This window comes from Homarus americanus, unplaced genomic scaffold (genome assembly GCF_018991925.1).
Source record: "Homarus americanus isolate GMGI-L3 unplaced genomic scaffold, GMGI_Hamer_2.0 scaffold50325, whole genome shotgun sequence".
Classification (NCBI taxonomy): Eukaryota; Metazoa; Arthropoda; class Malacostraca; order Decapoda; family Nephropidae; genus Homarus; species Homarus americanus.
This window is the reverse complement of record NW_024742772.1, coordinates 179,001-185,000: the sequence shown is the minus strand read 5'-3', so window position 1 is coordinate 185,000 and position 6,000 is coordinate 179,001. Positions and strand designations below refer to the sequence as shown.

The following is a 6,000-nucleotide window of genomic DNA, read 5'->3' as shown; positions in this document are numbered from 1 at the left end:
GGAAAGGTAATTAACCTCATTAATAACATCCTTAATTACATTTCCACGTTCCAACAGCTGGTATGAATGACCTTTAATGACAATATAATGACAATTGTTATGGTTAGGTTATTTTATTTAGGTCTTGTCTGGTGTAATATAGACAGTGGCGAAGGAAGCAACCAGTATTTTCAGAGAGAGAGAGAGAGAGAGAGAGAGAGAGAGAGAGAGAGAGAGAGAGAGAGAGAGAGAGGGTGTCTCTTGGCCATATTACTCAAGAAGGAGTCGAATATTGCCTTGACTATATAGAACCAAGCCTCTAGAGAGTTCTCTTCCTCCTCTTTCACCCTCACCACTCTCCCTTTCCTCACCCACTCTTCACCAGATCTCGGTCAGTCTCCTTCACCCCCTGCAGGTAGATTGATCTGTAGAGGATGGGGCAGAAATTGAGTTTATATTGAGGGGGACGTCAGACCGTGAGTGGATGGTTGTGTGGATGAGAGTGGGGAGGAAGTGAGTGGGTAGGAGTGGGAACGTGGGGGGGGTGAGGTGGAGAGGTTGTGTGGGTAGGATGGAGATTGTAGTGATGGAAAGCCCTGAGGGAAGACACGTGAGAGCTCCTGGCTGTAGGTTTCCTCTCTCTTCTCTCTCTCTCTCATCCCAAGTGTTCCTTCTACACCCAAACATTAATGAAGGAAGAGATTGAAGGACAGAGAGGATTGAAGGACAGAGAGAGAGAGAGAGAGAGAGAGAGAGAGAGAGGAGAGGAGAGAGAGAGAGAGAGAGAGTATGGGATGTAGATGCAGAACTTTCCAAGACTATTTCAATAAGTGAACGGCGTAGCGTGTAACATCTTCCCACCTCCCCTCCTCCACCTTCCCCTCCTCTCCTCCCCACCTCCACCTTCCTCCTCCACCCCTCCCTCTCCCTCCACACCCCCAACTCCTCCCCCACCACACCCCTTCCCTCCCCCATCTTCTCCCTCCACAAAGAAGGAATGTCCTATGGTGAGCTAGATGCCGTTCTGAAGGGCACACCAGGCCTAGACACACACCTGGCTCCCAGACACACACCCTGCCCTAGACACACACCTGGCCCTAGACACACACTTGGCCCTAGACACACCTGACCGCCACGCCCCGGTAGTGGGGTTACACAAAACCTGTTTACTCAGGAACTAGAAGTGCTGATACTGAGTCCTGATCTCACGGCTGCTACTGTAGGAGGCAGGAGGTGGAGGAGGTGATGGTGAGTAACTGTAGGAGGTGCTGGTGGAGTAATGAGGTGGGAGGGGAGGGTGATGGCGGAGCAACTGTAGGAGGCGCTGGTGAGTAACTGTAGGAGGCGCTGGTGAGTAACTGTAGAGGCGCTGGTGGAGTAAGTGTAGAGGCGCGCGGTGGAGTAAGGGAGGAGGGATGAGTAACTGAGGAGGCGCCAGGAGTAAAGTGAAGGAGAATCAGGAGGTGCTGTGAGTAACCGAGGTTGTGAGTAAGTGGAGGAGGCGCGGTGGAGTGAGGCGGTAGGAGGCGCTGGTGAGGTGGAGGAGGTGATGGTGAGTAATTAGGAGGCGCAGGAGAACTGTAGAGGCGCTGGTGGAGTAACTGTAGGAGGCGCTGGTGGAGGTGTAGGAGGCGCTGGTGGAGGTGGAGAGTAGTGAGAACTGTAGGAGGCGCTGGTGGAGTAACTGTAGGAGGCGCTGGTGGAGTAACTGTAGGAGGCGCTGGTGGTAAGGAGGAGGCGCTGGTGAAGTGGAGGACGAAGAGATATTTTCCGATCAATATTTTGGGGGGAGGGGAATTGTGGTCCTTCACTCTCCCACTCCCCACCTCTCCCCTCATCTCCCACCTCCTCACCTCTCTCCCACTCCTCACCTCTCCCACTCCTCACCTTCCCACTCCTCACCCTCTCCCACTCCTTCACCTCCCACGGCCTATTAGCACTGGGGCCCATACCACTGGGGTCTATTACCACTGGGGCCTATTACCACTGGGGCCTATTACCACTGGGGCACTATTATTAACACTGGGGCCCTATTACCACTGGGGCCTATTACCACTGGGGCCTAGCCACTGGGAGCCCCTTACCACTGGGGCCTATTCGCACTGGGACCTGTTACCACTGGGGCCTATTACCACTGGGACCTTTACCACTGGGGCCTATTACCACTGGGGTCCCTTACCACTGGGGCCCTTTACCACTGGGGCCCTATTACCACTGGGGCCCTATTACCACTGGGGCCTATTCGCACTGGGGCCTTTACCACTGGGGCCCTTTACCACTGGGGCCTATTACCACTGGGGCCTATTCGCACTGGGGCCTATTCGCACTGCCACCTTTTTATACTAACTGCAGAATTCACAATATCTTCTTCTTCTCCAAGTAATTATCACCGTTCGTTCCTTCAGGCATTCTCTCTCTTTCTCTTCCTCTCCTCGTTCCTTCAGGCATTCTCTCTCTTTCTCTTCCTCTCCTCCTAATTTTCATTGTTGTTGATAATAAAAGAACGGAAAACAACTTTGAGAACGTCCTAGTGAGGCGTCGTCAGTGTTTTTATCCTCACTTCCGGTGTTTATTTGTCATTCTCTTTTTTTTCCTTTTTTTGCAGATTAAGTAGTTGTTTTTGTTTGGTTGTTGTTATTTTTGCTGTTGTTTTGACGTATTGGTGAAGGTCCGCCCCTTTATTTTGGTGATTGGTTACTGATTGGTACGTTTGTGCTACACTCCGCCCCTCTTTTGACGTCCTTGGCAATTTACTGTTGGTGATTGGTTGATTTTTACTGGTTTTTAAGCTCCTCCTCCTTTTTTGGTATTCCGAGCAACTGCCACAAATGCGTCAAGTTGATTGGCTGCTGGTTGCTATGTAAGTGTCAGCATGACTCACTGACCAATCAGCAGCTCATCAAAACCAGTAGGACCAATAGGAGGCGACTAAGTGACGTGTGAGAGGGGAAATATGAGAGGGGTTAGTGGGTTCGGGCAGGGGTATTGTGGTTATGGTGTGTGTGTGGTGTGTGTGTTGGCAGGGGTTGTGGTATAGGTACAGAAATAGATTTGACCATTGGCCATCTCTACCCATCCTTGGGAACAAAACTTAAGCAAAACTTTTCAAGAGTGATATGCCCTGAAAAGCATAACTAGTTTCGGTCTTTCCATATTTGGTAAGTGGGCGGAGATGAAGGGAAAGTACTGTACCAGCACACTCGTCACTCTAGACAGTGAGGCCTATATGTGAATAATGTTTTCAATAAAATCACAAATTACACACTGGGCGTGAGGTGGGGCGTGAGGTAGGGCGTGGGCGTGAGGGTAGGGCGTGGGCGTGAGGTAGGGTGTGGGCGTGAGGGTGGGGCGTGGGCGTGAGGGGGGTAGGGTGTGGGCGTGAGGGGTAGGGCGTGGGTGTGAGGGTAGGGCTGGCGTGGGTGTGAGGGTGGGGCATGGGCGTGGTAGGGCGTGGGTGTGAGGGTAGGGCGTGGGCGTGAGGGTAGGGCGTGGGCGTGAGGGTAGGGGCATGGGCGTGAGGGTAGGGTGTGGGCGTGAGGGTGGGGCGTGGGCGTGAGGGTAGGGGCATGGGCGTGAGGTGGGGCGTGGGTGTGAGGGGTGGGGCGTGGGCGTGAGGGGAGGCGCCGATGGGGTGGGGCGTGGGCGTGGTGGGGCATGGGCGTGAGGGTAGGGTGTGGGCGTGAGGGTGGGCGTGGGCGTGAGGGTAGGGCATGGGCGTGAGGGTGGGGTGTGGGCGTGGTGGGGCGTGGGCGTGAGGGTGGGGCATGGGCGTGAGGGTGGGGCGTGGGTGTGAGGGTGGGGCGTGGGCGTGGGGTAGGGCGTGGGCGTGAGGGTAGGGCGTGGGCGTGAGGGTAGGGCATGGGCGTGAGGGTGGGGCGTGGGCGTGAGGGTAAGGCGTGGGTGTGAGGGTGGGGCGTGTGCGTGAGGGTAGGGCGTGGGTGTGAGGGTAGGGCGTGGGCGTGAGGGGTTGGTGGGCACGGAGAAGGGGGTATTGGGCGCGTGGTTGAGCTATGGGGTGATTATGGGTCATGTGAGTGTGGGTCATGTGAGTGTGGGTCAGTGGTCAGGTCATGTTGCCAGTCTCTCCCGTTCACCACACAGCCCCCTACACTGTCTTGAGGTTCCCTTATATAAACAGAACTTGATCTTGTTACGTTCACTCTCCGTTATATAACAGAACTTGATAATTTACCTTCCGATTACCAGTGACGAGTGACGAGTGTTGAGGGGGAGAAGGAGGAGGAAGAGGAGAAGGATGAAGGAAAGAAAGAAAAGAATGTGGAGGAAGAGAAAAAAAGAAGAAGAGGGGGAAAGGATGAGGAAGAAAAGGAGAAAGAAGAATGGGGAGGAAAAGAAGGAGGCAGAGGAGGAAGAAGAAGAGGAACAAGAGGTGAAGGAGAAGGAGGAAAAATGAGGGCAGCTTCTACAACATGGAGGAGATTATGACGTTGTGAAGCTGTGGGGTGGTGGTAGTTGTGGTGGGGGGGGTTGGAGATGAGAAGAGAGAGGTAAAGAATGTTGTGGAGGTTGTGGTAGTGGGGTGATAGTGGTAGGAGTTGTGGTGGTTGTGGTTGTGGGGAGAGGGAGGTGAAGTGGATAGTGTAATGGATAGGGAATTGTGGTTAGACTCTGATGAAGTGACGCTGGCTGCTTCCTGATACACCTGCCCTGACACACCTGCCTCCCTGACACACCTGCCCCCTGACACACCTCCCCCAGACACACCTGCCCTGACAAACCTGCCTCCTGACACACCTCCCACCCAGACACACCTGCCCCCTGACAAACCTCCCCTCACACCTGCCCCTGACACACCTGCCTTCCTGACACACCTGCCTTCCTGACACACCCCCTGACACACCTGCCCCTGACACACCTGCCTTCCTGACACACCTGCCTTCCTGACACACCTGCCCCTGACACACCTGCCCCCAGACACCTCCCCCCCAGACACACCCCCTGACAAACCTGCCTCCTGACACCTCCCACCCTGACACACCTCCCCCAGACACACCTGCCCCCTGACAAACCTGCTTCCTGACACACCTCCCACCCAGACGCACCCCCACCCAGACACACCTTCCCTGACAAACCTCCCCCCTGACACACCTCCACCCAGACACACCTTCCCTGACAACCTGCCCCCAGAACACACCTAATATACGTCAAGTCAGAATTATGAATCAACTTATTTTACAACTGACGGAAAAAATATTGGAACTGTCTTATATGTTTTTGCCCGTCCAGATAGAGTATTGGAACCCGTCACGCACACTCCACGGGCCTACTAGTCAGTATTCCCTCGTAAGTCTTTCAAATGAGTTAATATCATTCCTCCTGGTTCCTTGTCTGTGTCTGTCTGTCTGTCTATGTCTGTCTGTCTGTCTGTCTGTCTGTCTATGTCTGTCTGTCTGTCTATGTCTGTCTGTCTGTCTGTCTGTCTGTCTGTCTATGTCTGTCTGTCTGTCTGTCTATGTCTGTCTGTCTGTCTGTTCATGTTCGTCTGTCTGTCTGGTTCGTCTGTCTATGTTCGCTCTAATTCGTCTGTCTGGCGTTCGTCTGTCTGTCTGCTCCGGCGTCTGGTTCTGCCCACCCGTCTATGCCCGTTCGTCTGTTCTACCTGGCGTCTGTCTCAATGGGGCAAGTGTTTTTCTGTCTGTCTGTATGTCTGTCTGTCTGTCTGTCTGTCTGTCTGTCTGCCTGTGTCTGTGTGTCTAAGAGGAATAAGTTGGGGTTATTTCTGTCTGTCTGTCTGTCTGTCTGTCAGATACTGTGGATTGGTACATACAATGAAGACAGGTAAAGAATATATCAACAAGGTCATTAGAGTAAGCAGGTCATTAGAGTAAGCAGGTCGTTAGAGTAAGCAGGTCATTAGAGTAAGCAGGTCGTTAGAGTAAGCAGGACATTAGAGTAAGCAGGTCATTAGAGTAAGCAGGTCGTTAGAGTAAGCAGGACATTAGAGTAAGCAGGTCATTAGAGGGCAATGTTAGAGTAAGCAGGTCATTAGAGTAAGCAGGT

At 53.3% G+C, this 6,000-nt stretch overlaps 1 protein-coding gene across 1 annotated transcript in view; it reads right to left on the bottom strand.

The window, feature by feature from the left end:
* The window catches only part of LOC121877017 (visual pigment-like receptor peropsin), an 81,076-nt gene that overhangs the window by 52,039 nt on the left and 23,037 nt on the right, over window positions 1–6,000 (bottom strand).